Source organism: Lissotriton vulgaris, chromosome 7 (genome assembly GCF_964263255.1).
Source record: "Lissotriton vulgaris chromosome 7, aLisVul1.2, whole genome shotgun sequence".
NCBI classification, from domain to species: Eukaryota; Metazoa; Chordata; class Amphibia; order Caudata; family Salamandridae; genus Lissotriton; species Lissotriton vulgaris.
Genome location: NC_141695.1, coordinates 210,338,224 through 210,351,941, shown reverse-complemented (window position 1 = coordinate 210,351,941; position 13,718 = coordinate 210,338,224).

Genomic DNA, 13,718 nt, shown 5'->3' with positions numbered 1-13,718 from the left:
CACCAACAGGCGCACATGGTGGTGAGGCAACGACAACCCGGACAACGCCACTCCCAGCTGCCGGCAGAAAGTTCGACCCGCCCGCACCACTCGACAAGCAAAGTTCAAGTGCCCCAACAACACCTGCACCTCCTACACCATCACTTTCCTTTTAGCCAGCATTTCCGACACCAGCCCCAGCATGGCTGATTTCTTATCGTCCGGTAGGCGTGCTTCCATGGCGACCGAGTCGAGCTCAATACCGAGAAAGGACAACACCGGACTGGGACCGTACGTCTTCTCTGGCACCAGGGGAACACCAAACTCCCCCATCAACCCGGCCAAACCGTCCAGCTGCCGCTGGCAGTCCGCTGTACCGGGCCGCCCCACCAGGAAAAAGTCATCCAGGTAGTGCGTCACTGACTCCGAGCCTGTGCACCTGGAAAAGACCCACTGCAGGAAGGAACTGAAACGCTCAAAGAGCGAGCATGAGATGGAACACCCCATCGGCAGTGCCTTGTCCACAAAAGATGAGTCACTCAAATTGAATCCCCAGCAGCTGGTGATCCGCCGGGTGTACCGGAAGGAGCTGGAAAGCCGACTTGACATCGCATTTCGCCATCAATGCACCCCTCCCTGCCGCTGTAACTCGCCTCCGCGCCACGTCCACCGACGAGTAGGTTACCGACGCCAGGTCCGCCGCTATGTAGGCATTGACCGACTCCCCCTCCGGCCATGACAGATGTTGTATCAACCGGAACTGCCCCTCCTCCTTCTTGGGCACCACCCCAATGGGGGAGATGATCAAGCCTGGCATCGGCGGCTCCGAAAACGGGCCCGCCATTCTCCCTTCTCTGACCTCCTTGAACAACTTCTCCCGCACGATACCTTTGTGCGTGTTCACCGACTTCAGATTGTCCGCCCAGCGAGCAATCCAGGGGGCCCTCATAGCCCAGTCGAAACCCTTCCCGAAAACCGCGACGCAACACCTCAGCATCCTCCGCCCGCGGATATGCCGCTAACCAGGGCTCCATCCGGTCCAACCTAACCGGCGTACAAGCCTTTGTACAGAGCACCTGCCCCCCCCCTCTGACACCACCCCTCCCTCCCCCCTAACCCCCCCCTCCTTGGGAACCTCCATGCCCGGACTGCTGGCCCGGCGGGCCCCCGGGCCCCCAACACCGCATCGCTGGGTGCCGCCTTCCGCACGTTGAGCACTCATGCCTAAAACGGCACGCCGCCCATCCGCACGAACCTCTATTGAAGTCCCAGCAGGCCCCGACCGTGGCTTGGCTGTTGGACTCTCCCCGCCCCACTCCCCCTCGGGTGGGGTGCGCGGCAAAGGGGGGCGGCCCGAGCGGCAAACCGCTGGCCGTATAGATGGTGTGGCCGAACTTGGCCCCGCCCATCGTCTGCTGGTACAAGTCCGCATCCAGCTCCCCCCACACTGCCTCCGGGTCCGCCGCCATGCGCGCCCGGAACTCCTCGTCATAGTGCGACCACGCAAAACCACCGTATGTCACCTGCGCTCTCCGCACCACATCCATGTATTTGAAGAACGCCACGGAACGGTCAGGGAACTTCTCGCAGTACACACTCGCGTATATAAGAAAAGCTGCTGACCAGTTGTCCAGTGTCAACGGCACTTTCGGGCGACTGGCCAACTCCTGCTCTTCCTCCTTTGACCCTTCCTTGGACGTCAACTCCCTGTGGAGAAGCTTCAATATGTCTATATACTCCCCCTTCCATATCTTTTCCTTCGTCGCCTACGACAGGTGCGCTCCCAGCGGCTTTGACAGCCCCATGTACGGTAACTTACGCACCGGCACCACGCAGCTCTCTTTACCCCCACTGGCCGCGCTTTTACCGGTGATGGCCTCAGACCCCGTCCACGCGCCTGCCTCAGCGTCTGCCGCGCCGTCCGTGCCCACTCCCGCGTCCTGCACGTACCGCCCATGCACCAGCCGCCAGCCGTCCCCCCTTCGCCCCCCGTCCCTACCGAGACCTGCTCACAGCGCCGCTTGCCACTCCCCGTTCCGTCTCCCACCTTACCTGGCATCAAGGTCGGCGTCCTTGCTGGATCCCGCCGCCTAACCAGTGAAGCTGAGGGGGCCGTCACTCTAGGCACTTCCTGGCACCTGGAAAATACTGCTAACAACATTACTCGTCCCCCCTTCCTCCCGAATCTCCCCCTCCTCCGCGGACTCTCCATCCGCCACCTCCACACATTCCCGGGCCCCCCTGGGGGTTCCATCCGGCTCAAACCCGCACTGTCCCGACACCTCCTCATCAAGTCACCCAAATCCACACTCCCACGCCTTCCACCTGCACACGCATCCGACTCATAAGTATGTGCATCCATCCTCACTCCCCTGCCCCCGGCGGCCATAACAACCCTTCGGGGAGGGGTCGTCGGAGATGACTCCCGCCGCCAGCTGCCGCGCTCCAGTGCTAGGTCCCTCGTGGGAGCTCGACCGCCCGTACAAGACATAGCCGGCCCATCCTCTCGGTGGTGTGGAGCCGCATGCTGCTCACCCGAGCGCCTCGCAAACAGCTCCTGCCAAGGAAAAATGGTGGAGTCCAGCATACCGGGGTGAAAAAACCCGCCTTCCCCTCCCCACGCACCCCCAGAGCCCCCCGCCCCCCACTCCCCCATCCCACTGGCGCCCCCGGCCCCCACCCCGCCGAGTGACCGCCGTGATGCGAGGGGACCCCTCTGCCGCCCATGCTCCAACCACCCTCCAAGTCCCAACCCCCCGGACCCCCCCACCCGCTCGACCCCCAACCGTGCCCCGCCCCCTCTCTGTGCCCCCCCCAGACCCCTGCCGCGCCAAACCCGCCACCGTCACCCCCGCCTCTGCTCACCGCCCCCCCCGGCCCCCCACCACTCCGACGCCCCACCGCGCCCTCCTTCGCCCCCGCCCCTCCCGCTCGCCACGCCACCCCTGTCCGCGACACCCCGCACCCCCCCTGTCCCCGCCGCCCTCGCCCCGGCGACGGAACCCCACTCGGGCCCCCACGGCCCCCACCCTCCTCCGCCTCCGACGAGCTCCAATCTAGCTTCGTGTCTGCCCCCCCTTCCCCTCCCCTCCCCTCCACTCCCCACCCATCTCCTCCACATCAGTCTCCTCAATTAACAAGGGGGAGACCGCCCCCCTGCCTCCCCCTCCTGCCCTGCCTGCAAAACTCTCTGCCCACCCTGAGGCATCTCCCCCAGGTCTTTCACCCCCCCCCGGACCCCTCTGCGCCACCTGCTGCCCCCTGCCCACCCTCTGTCCTCTCAACAATCGGCCCGGCCTGCTCCTCGTGGCCCACCCCCCCCCCTGCCCTCCCGCCCCCGCGTCCGGCATTGCATCCTGCCCCTCCCCCACCGCACTCCTTCCCTCCCGCCCCTCCACAAATGCCAGCGCCTTCTTCGCCCCTCGCCTCCCAGCCGTTGCGGCCCCTCTCTTCGGCGCCTTCCGTGGCGCCACCTCTCCGCCTCTCTCACCGGCCTTGGCGCCTCCGCTCCCCCTCCCGCCCCCCCTCCCCACCTCTCTGAGCCGTCCACGGTCGCGACCGCAGCGGCTCACATGCCAGCACGGCTGCCGCGGCGCTGTGAAATGGTGCCTGCCCTAACAAAATGTCCGGATTTATGACAAACCGCCCAAGGGAACCAAAAAGGAGCCCAACCAGCCCAACCAGCCCAACCAGCCCAACGCAACCAAACTACGGGAGCCCTCAGTGCTCACCTTACCCCCCCCACCCCCCCTGCTGCCCCAAATTTCCCCGGGTGGGCAAGCCTCCCGCTGGTCGGCTGCCCCCCCAAATCCCCATTGTCTGTTTTAACATGTGAGGAAATCATAGTGAAGCAACTAAGCATCGTAACTAAGCCCTTTGTGAAAGAATCAAAGACAATTTTTCTTTGAAGTCTGGATTATCTCGGCTTGGAATTTTGCCCTTAAGAAGTCCCATGTGAATGGGGAAGAAACAGGCTGTTTCTTTGGAACATCGTCCTCTCTTGTCTTGCTACTTGAAGACGTTTGAATAAAGACAAAAAAAACATATAAAAGAAAGTTAAAGTTTATATTCTAAATAGAAAGTACTGATGTTGCTGTCTCACATATAAGACAAGTGTCTATAAAGGATGCATGATGCATGCTTGAATAATATATAATTCTATGAGACTGGATTTTTATATTTCAAGAAATTCTGCTCCTCAAACATGTGCAGTTGCATAACTGTTAGCCCTGCCGCCAAGGCTGTTGCTTGGGTATGAATTTACTTAAAGAAATGAAAAGACAAATGGAATTTGGCAAAACAGGAACAAGTTGGTTTAAATAAATACAGTGGCCAGGAAAGTCTCGGCAGAATGCGTCTGAGGAAAGTGTCTTGGCTTACAAAGTGTTGGCTGACATTGTATAATTTTCATGAGGTACAATAAAGTAATTTCTGCATTCCTGAAAAGCAGCTCAGTCATAAATTAACAAGCTTGGGCAGTTGATAAGGGCACAGATGGTTCTCGAGCTTAGGGAGAGCTAGTGTGGCCAGTGTGTATGTGTCCAGATGTCCGGCGTGAGGAGAGTGTGATTACTATGTGTGGTGTGCATGTTGTATCCTGATTGGCTGAGTGTTCCTATTTATATGTGGTATCAAGCTTTGTGTTATTTTTGGGGAATACAAGGTTTTGGCCAAAGGTGTTTTATTTGGGCTAATTTCCTCTGACCTGTTTATGGTGCAACATCTATTTTTGGCATCATTTAGGGGTTTCCCTGGGTGCGTGTTTGTCTTTGGGTTAAGAGAGATCCCACCTGTGACGAGTTATTCAACAGGCATGGTAGTGGGTCGCAGGACCTGCTCTGACTGAGGGTTGCTGTGGAGGTCACCTTGGTTAAATCCGACAGCAATGATACAAGTTGATTGGCAGTCACTAGTGTCATTTTTATTGAAATTCTCAACATTGTGCATATAGTTGTTATAGGGTACTTCGATATTGTCTTTACTGATAGTAACATAGTTATGCATTGCTAGATTGTGGTGTACATCAACATTGTTTTTACGGGTAACAATATTATCATTTGTGCTGGATTATGGCATACTTTGACATTGTTACTGCCTGTATCAACATGGTTGTGTGGGCACAGGTTATTGCATACATTGACATTGCATTTATTGGTATTGCTGCTATCTTGCCTGCTCATATCCAGGCATTCATTGACGTCGTATTGACCCATTCCAAAAAGGCAATCCCTTTCCTTTTAAGTTCCTCCTGAGCAGTTTGAAGCAGCTGTTGTCCTCGAAAAAAGGGCAAGGAATTTGAAATTTTTGTTTCCTCGATCTTGTTCCTATCGAGATACCAGCTGGCCTTTCCTTTTGGTATGCTCCTGACGCGGATCATGATTTTAGTTTATTTGCTCTTTATTTACAACTCATTCACCAAGGAGTATGCTGGGGTGGCTCTCAGGAGGCGCTGCATGTCAATCCTGGTTCGACTTAGTAACACTAGGTGATTGGCATATTAAAGGATTGATAGTTGGGTCAACCCTAATTTCAGAGCGTGCAAGTTTATGGAGGACAGTGCGGTCTGCGGTAATTAGTTTGAATAAAATGGGTTCAAATACGCACCCCTGTTTCAGACCGCTTGTTGTAGGGATGGCCCTTGATAGATTCACTCCACTCCCCAGCTTGAGTCTAACCCATCTGTTTAAGTATAGGTGTTTGATTGCTTTTAGAATAAGTTAGCGCATACACCAGTTTTTTAGCTTTTTCCAGAGCCTGTTGTGATTTATAATATCAAAGGAGGCTTGTTAATCAATGTAACAGAGGTAGAGAGGCAGTTTTGCAATTTTAGAGCAGTTGAATATGAGTGATATAGCCATTGTGTTTGTCGTAGTCCCGGTGTTCCTTGTGAATCCTGTTTGGTTGGGAGGGATAATTGAGTTTGAAGTGGCCCAATTGCAGAGATGTTCCAGTACAATCCCAGCATAGTATTTGACCTTATTGTCAATGAAGGCTATTAACCCCTTCGAAGCTAATGACGAGCTGGGCTCGTCATGGCGCTTACCTGCCGTGCGCGGATGACAAGGCCAGCTCGTCATGAAGTATGGACTTTATGTTTTTTTAGCGCAGGACGGGAAAACGCCTAGCAGCCATGTGGTTAACCTATATTTCTCTGGCTCAAGTTTAGGTTGCCTCTTTTGAAGGATGTTGGAAGTGAGACATTGCTGACGGAGTCCGGAGTCCGGAGTTTGTAGCTGACCGTCCGTTTGGGAGAGCCGTTGATGAGATTCAGCAGCAGCGGCAGCTGACTGAGGCGGTGCGGCGTGGCCTCGGAGCTCGGGGGAACAATTTCCCGAGAAACCGCGAGAGAGCGAGCAGCAGCAGCAGCTGCCTGAGGCGGCGAGGTGCGGCGGTGGAGCCTCAGAAGGACTGGTCGGTAGCGTGGAGTGCGGGGAGGCGCTGCCTCACCGGAGGCTCGCTGACAAAATACCTCGGACCCCGGAGAGGGCTTTATGCGGCACTATAGTGGTGTTGTGCTGTGGCAAGCGCAAGAGTGATAGCGCGGCCGGAGTCCCCCGGAGCCCTTAGGAGCTGCCAGGCAGAATCGAGCCGTGCAGCGGGAGAGAGCCGGTAAGCACCTGGGCCATTTGATGCTAAGCGGGCTCGAGTTGACCTGGCCCCAGGAGGAAGGAGAGGGGAAAGCTGAGCCCGAACAGACAAAAGAGGCCCACTAAAGCTACTAAGAGCCAGAGTGTGACAGGTAGGAAGGACTACCAGTATACCTAGAAACCCCAGAATCCCAGGAATAACCAGCTGGGAATAAGGGGGAAGTGGAGGGAGGAAGGTACCTGGCTTATGTCCCTCTAAAATCCAACAACTGCCACTACTTGGACTTCTGGCCTAGAGAGTGAGCGAGAGGTAGACAGTGCTGTGCTGCGCCGCAGAGAGCGTGCTGCCTGGAAAGGTTAAGTAAATAAGTATTTAATTAAGTAAGAAGCCAAAGACATTGCAGTATGGCACCAAAAAAGACTAAAAACCTAAAAGGTCAGAAAGAGCTGGATAACACCTTTAAGGAAACGGCGCCTGAAAATGAGCTCCATGGAGGGAGTGTGGAATCACCCAGAAGCGTGCCAAAAAGGTCTTCCAAAAGAAATAAAGACACAAGTGAAGTCACACAAGGTGGATTAAAGGGAGGGGCACATGTTTCCAAATCAATTAAAGACTTTGTAGGGAAGCATTTTAAAAAATTACAAACTCCTGTGACAACCCCGGATTTGAACAAAGATCTAAATAAAGAACTAGTGTATGAACAAACGGATCTGGAGGACTGTGTAAGCAGCCCGAATGTACCCTTCAGTTACCAACTGAATCAAAGTCCTATCGAGGCCATCCCGGAACCTAGATTATCCTCTTCACCTCGGATTTTCTCACTGATAGATGGTATTGATCTGTCTTGTGAAGGGATGAACTTAACCAACTTCAGAAGAGAACAGAGGAGTGACTCTGATCAGATTAGAACATCGGCAACCGTAAAGAGCATAGAGCATCATGGAATACAAGGTGCAGGACTCACAGAAAACTCAGCGTGTAGTAACACTATGGGTATAGATATATCAGCGACCGCTTCAGCGTCAATGCTAGATATAATGTTAATGCTGCAAAAAACCTTGCAAGGGCTACTGGAAGTGGCAATGTTAAATAATAATATTTTAAAAACCCATGAAGTCCAGTTTCAAAATATCGTAGGGGAATTGCAAGGAATTAGGGGGCAGATGCCAACAATACTGAGGCCGGTCCAGACTCAGGACCCCCCATTGCAGGCAGAGGAGAGGGACAGAGAGGAGTCGAACGATCACCAGGAGATCTATATATCGAGACGCCCTATGTTGGTAAATAGATGGAAGGACCTATATGGTTTTAGGCGATGCAATATACAAAGAGCAAAAAAAAGAATAGTACCCTTAAAAAAGAAGCCAAGAACAGTGGAAAAAAGGCTGGAGGGAATCCCAAACACTGTGAAGAAAGGGAGAGAAGAATCAGTAAGCCCCACAGAAGACAGAGTTATAGCAAGAAATAGGAGGACAATGAGGTTCCCAAAAAATAGTGTAAGGGCAGGGGAGGTAGCAATGGTAAGGAAGGAGCAAATAAAACTAGCGCCATCAAACAAAGGAGAAGTTAAGGTGATCAATTCATGGAGGTTGCCTCAGGGGCAAACGAACATGAATAAAGTAGTAGACAGGGGAGAGACCTCGGTTAAAAGAGGAAGGGAACGGTATGGGATGGAGGAGATGCAATCCGGCACCATCCCTGTAAAGGGTGTGGATAATCTATGGCTATATCTCGAACCCGCGGAGTTAGAGAAAGGGGGAAAAAAAGGTAGGAAGGTTATACCCCTAAATCGCTCCCAACTCATATACTCCTTTGCTAAATGTCCTAGTCTGAGGGGGCTGGGATCAAAGGATTTAAAACAAGTAGGCTTCAGTAATGATATTGACGGAAAAGAATTCACTAGGGTATTATTGTACTCAAGTTTGGTAAAAACAGCAATTGTGAGGGCAGAAAATGAGATAATAAAGGAAGGTATAAGGTTGATACCAGCCAGAGAAATAGAGAAGAGGAGTCAGCAAGACAGAACCTTTTTAGCTCACCACTCAGGCTTGGGAAGAAGACAGATAAGTTTGATTTTAGGCGAGGGAAGGGCAGGAGAAAACATGAGAATGGTAGTTGAGAACCATGGGGCAGGAAACCCCTGGGGTGACTGGTCTCTTAATGACAGCCGGCCAGGCGCCCAATTTGGGCAAAATTTCATAGATGACCGTCTCAGCGATGTTGATTAGGGAGGAGGGGTGTCGCATAGCATGAACCTGTTATCCTGGAATATAAATGGGCTAGGAGGGGAGTTAAAGGTAGAAAGTATAAAGACCCTAGTCCGAGATGCTGAAATAGTAGGGCTGCAGGAAACCAGGCTATGCGACAATACCCCCGTTTTTGAAGGTTTTGTACAACTACATAAGCCAGCAAGAAGGAAAAGATTTGGTCGTCCTGCTGGGGGCATTATGACGCTTGTCTCGACTAAGATAGCAAAAAGGGTCACGACTGTAAATGCGACTTGCAAATGGTTACTGGTTAGTGATGTATCCTTGCTGGGCTCGGAAGGGTTGTATGATCACATGATAATTGTAAATGTTTATATGCAATGGGAATCAAATGAAGACTATGAGAGTGAAATGCGATGTTTTGAACATGACCTGGATATACTGTGTGAAAAGTTTGGAAACTATGCAATAATCTTAATGGGGGATTTCAATCATAAATTGAACCCCTTAAGAAATGATCAATGGTTTAAAGATCTCTTGAGCTCAAATAACATACCCCCAGCATTGTTTCCAAATTGTATAATCTCCAAACAAGACATGAAGTTGGGCAAACTTTTGGGGCAAAAAGGACTGTTTTGCTTAAACGGCAGATGGGAAACCGACTGTCCGGCAAAGCAGACCTTTAAGTTTGGTTCCCAACTTTGTCCGATCGATTACGTATTTATGCAAGCCTGGAATTTTGACCTTATCAAGGGGTTTCAGATAACCCCTTGTGACGGTAGTGACCACAATATTTTGCAATTTTCATTAGCATGGGGACCCCCAAGCTTTAGAGAACTGGTGCTCCCCCAACAAGTAGAGTACCCTAAACGGCTGACCACAAGATTAACCGAGCCGTATATGGAAAAGTTGGCAGGATTCCAACATAAAGTGGGTTTGGAAGACGCAAGGACCAAGAAAGTGCCGTGGTTCGAGAAAAAGATAAAAGAAATGGCGCAGTGCCTTAAGGTAGACCTAAAAAGCAGGAACTCATATACCACTACTAAACAATCAAAGCAAGGTAAACAGCCAAGTTGGTTCAATGAGGAGTGTCTTAACAAGAAAAGAGAAATAAGAAGAGAAGAAAGAACCCTGAGGAAAAAATATGATCCAATAAGGCATAAAAATCTAAGTGACATGAGGAAGGATTATAAAATGTTAGTTAGAAACCTGAAGAGGGTATTTAAAGAGAAATGCTGGGCTAACTTGCTGGAAATTATTGAATCTAAAAACTTGCGTAAGTTTTGGAATCTGATAAAGGAAGCATCCGGACAGGCTAACGGGGCTATGCCCTGTGTAGTAGAGGAAGCCGCTTGGGAAGAATATCTAGGTGAGTTATATGGAACATACGCTGAAGAAGAAGGTGGGGATGTTGGTCCTTGGACAGAGGCGGTAGTAGATTTAAAACCTTTGTTTACAACAGAAAAGGTGTATTCAATTATAAGAAGTTTAAACCTAACCCGTGCTGCAGGTCCTGATAACCTGCCAGCAATTATTATAAAATCCCAGCAAGATTGGTGGGCGCAATTTTTCTCCTACATGTTTCTGGCTATATTGGAGTCGGGCATGATCCCCGAAAAGTGGAGGGGAGCAGTAATCAGACCGATCCACAAGAAAGGCGATAGAAAAGCACCCAAAAATTATAGACTCATTAATTTGCTGGATGTTGGGGAAAAGGTATTCTCCAAAATAATTTTGGGCAGTTTGAATGACTGGGCGGAGCGATGGTCGATCGTGCCAGTGGAGCAAGGAGGCTTCAAGAAGGGGCACTCCACGATTGATCACTGCTTCGCATTGTGGGCGGTTGCAAGGAAGTCTGTGGAAAAGCAGGGGAAGTTATGCTGCTGTTTCGTAGACTTCCGCGCAGCATTCGACTTAGTAGACAGGAATTGCCTGTGGGTGTCCCTACGAAAACTTAATATCCCCGAGGGGCTCTTAAAAATTATCCAGGAGTTACATAAACATAACTGGGCGCAAGTCATTAAAGATGTAGACGGAGCCTTGACTCCTAAAATATTGATTAAGAATGGCCTAAGACAGGGATGTGTGTTAGCCCCCTTATTATTTGCAATATACCTAGCTGATCTCCCATCTATTCTAGAAGTGAGTAGAAGTGCTAGCCCCAAAATGCATGGGAAACATCTGTCCTGTCTGCTGTACGCCGATGATTTGGTAATCTTTGACCAAACAGAAATCGGATTGCAAAGGAAGCTAGCTGCCTTCAATAAATATTGCTTGGCTAAACGCCTGACGGTAAATATGGATAAAACTAAAATTCTATGTTTTGGGAACAAAACCCTGAATTTTAATTGGTATCTGGGAACTACTAAACTAGAAAGTGTGAATGAGTACAGATACCTCGGTATTTGGTTTGAAAAGTCTTTAAAATGGGATATTCATTTAGTAGCCCAGACTGCCAAAGCCCATACATCAGGATGCGGGCTAAGGAAATTTAGCCAAGTTTACGGGGATATGTCACATAGACCATTACTGAAAGCCTATAAGGCAATGATACCCCCACAAGTGCAGTATGGAGCCGAAGTTCTATATTTGAGCGGGAAGAATAATTGGGACATTGAGGAGGGGAAGTGTGTAAAACCGTTGATGTCACTACCCGGCTCCTCCATGATTCAGGCAATCCGCTTGGAATTAGGCGTGACCTCATGGAACATACAGGTACAAGTGGCCCTTTTAAGATTTTGGAAAAGATTGGGATCCGAGGAAGTCACAAAAGTGTCACAATGGTGTAAAGAGGAGATCTTGCACAGTGAATTAAATTGGGCCAGCAGGATCAGAATGAAATTGTGTGCACTGTGTAAAAACTTAAATGTAAAATTTGACCAGGCAACTCTGTCGGTTGAAGCCTCCAATGCGGAGCTTAGAACAGCAGGAAGAGAAATATCCAGGCAAAATGATATGATATATTTGAAAAAGAAAGTGTCAGTCCATTATATGATAAATAGCTGGGAGAATGATACATGGTATCCCTATTTGGATACACTACCTAATGCTGGATTAAGAGCTGAGGTGCTCCGATGGAGAATAGGGATTAACTGTTGGGTTTCTTTGAGAAACAGAAAAGCAGAATTGGTACAACCGGATGGTAAATGCCGCTGTGGATTAGGTACCAAGTGTGATAATCTACATATCTTACTAGACTGTCAAAAATGGGTGTCACAGCGGAAACTGTTTTTGCGACCCTTGTTTTTAAAATATGGTATAACTGAGCGCCTCTTAGCAATTAACCTACTTACCGACATGCCAAATCTTGATATAGCAATCGCCATGGCAAAATATATGAAGGCGGTAAAAAGGACTCTGTTGGATCCAAATATAGTTGGATAGAAATTGGCATGAAGTAATAGTAGGTCACGCTCTAGAAAATTGTGTCTAGGGCGGAACGCTATCCCTAAGTTAAAGCTTCATTGTATTGCTGATTACAATATGGGTGTAGTGCTGTATGAAAATTTGTCTCTCTTAAAGTATGTGCGGAATTTTTTATACATGTTTTTAAACTATTTATTGTAATATGTATTCTGTTTGGAGACCAATGGTCTAATAAACATACTTTTACTACTACTACTATATTTCTCTGGCTCAAGTTTAGGTTGCCTCTTTTGAAGATAGGGGAAATAATAATAGAGCCTCTCCATGAGACGGGGATCTTTGTTTCTGTGTAAAGAAAATTCAAAAGTGGTGCCATTACTTCTACCCCTTTTGACGGGTGTGACTTACAGATTGTTTGGGGAATAGCATTTGGGCCCGGTGCTCCTGCGGTGTGCCCCTTTGTTATCTGCCAGAATACATCTTTGGCAGCAAGACTGAGTGTAAGGCCTGTGACCAACATCAGCTTCGCTACCAGGTTAGTTCCCTCAGGTAGGTCGACCCCTGAGTCTTGCAGGGTTGTGCTTGGGCCGACTTGTGAAGTGAAGTGGACATGTAAATAAATAGGCAGTCCAAACGTCTTCTGAGATGCTAGATTCCAACCAATGATGGGCAGGGTTTTTTAGATCATTCAACTTTTTCCAGAACATATTAGAATTGTGGTGATTAAGATTCCAGATACATTTTGCCCAGAAAGTATTTGTGTTTTTCCTCTTGATGGCCCATATTGCTCATTTGAATTCCTTTGTAGTGGCCCTCAAGTTGGCAATAAGTGTTTCTTTAAGTGGGGACCAGCGGACTGCTTGAAATGCCTTGTTAACTTTCCATTTTAATTGTTTCAGAACACCAGCCGTGTGTAGTTTTGGCTGTTCAAAAGAGTGGTTTTGGATTGGGTCCTGGCTGGATTTACTCTTGAGGTGGACTGGTTGGCAAAGGTGTCCATGAACCATTTGACTCTTTTTAGATTTATCGAGTAAATGGAGCCTTAAGGTTTGTTCTTGATCAGATCAAAGGCAAGTTCCAGCTCCTGGGGAAGATGATTGCTTTCCGCTCTTGGTCCCGTTTTACCAGTTCATATTCTATTAGTGAGTATGCATTTGTTAAATGAAACGAGAAGTCTGGGGGATATCCTCATTGAAGAGGCCGTTTAAGATCCACAAACCTAAGTGATTTAGTTTGGCAAGCAAATTGCGACCAATTGAGTCTCTCCTTCCTAGGTTTATTTGAGCTTATTTGGGAATTCCCCATTGGCATTCCTGAGCCTCTGTAACTCCATTCCTTATGGACTGGCCGAGCAGTTTCATGTTGAAATCTCCTGCCACTGTTAGTGGTTTACTTTCGTGGAACCCCCTACTTTAGGAATGTTTTTTTCTGTCAGTTGTTTTTATGTTTTCCCATTGTCCTTGAACGTTGGTGAGGCATAGATATTTATTAGTGTCACTGCCTGTTCCTTTCCACTATTTTCCATTGTCTGGTGCAATATTTGGAGATTTTCAGAATATGTTGTTAGTTCCTTGCTCA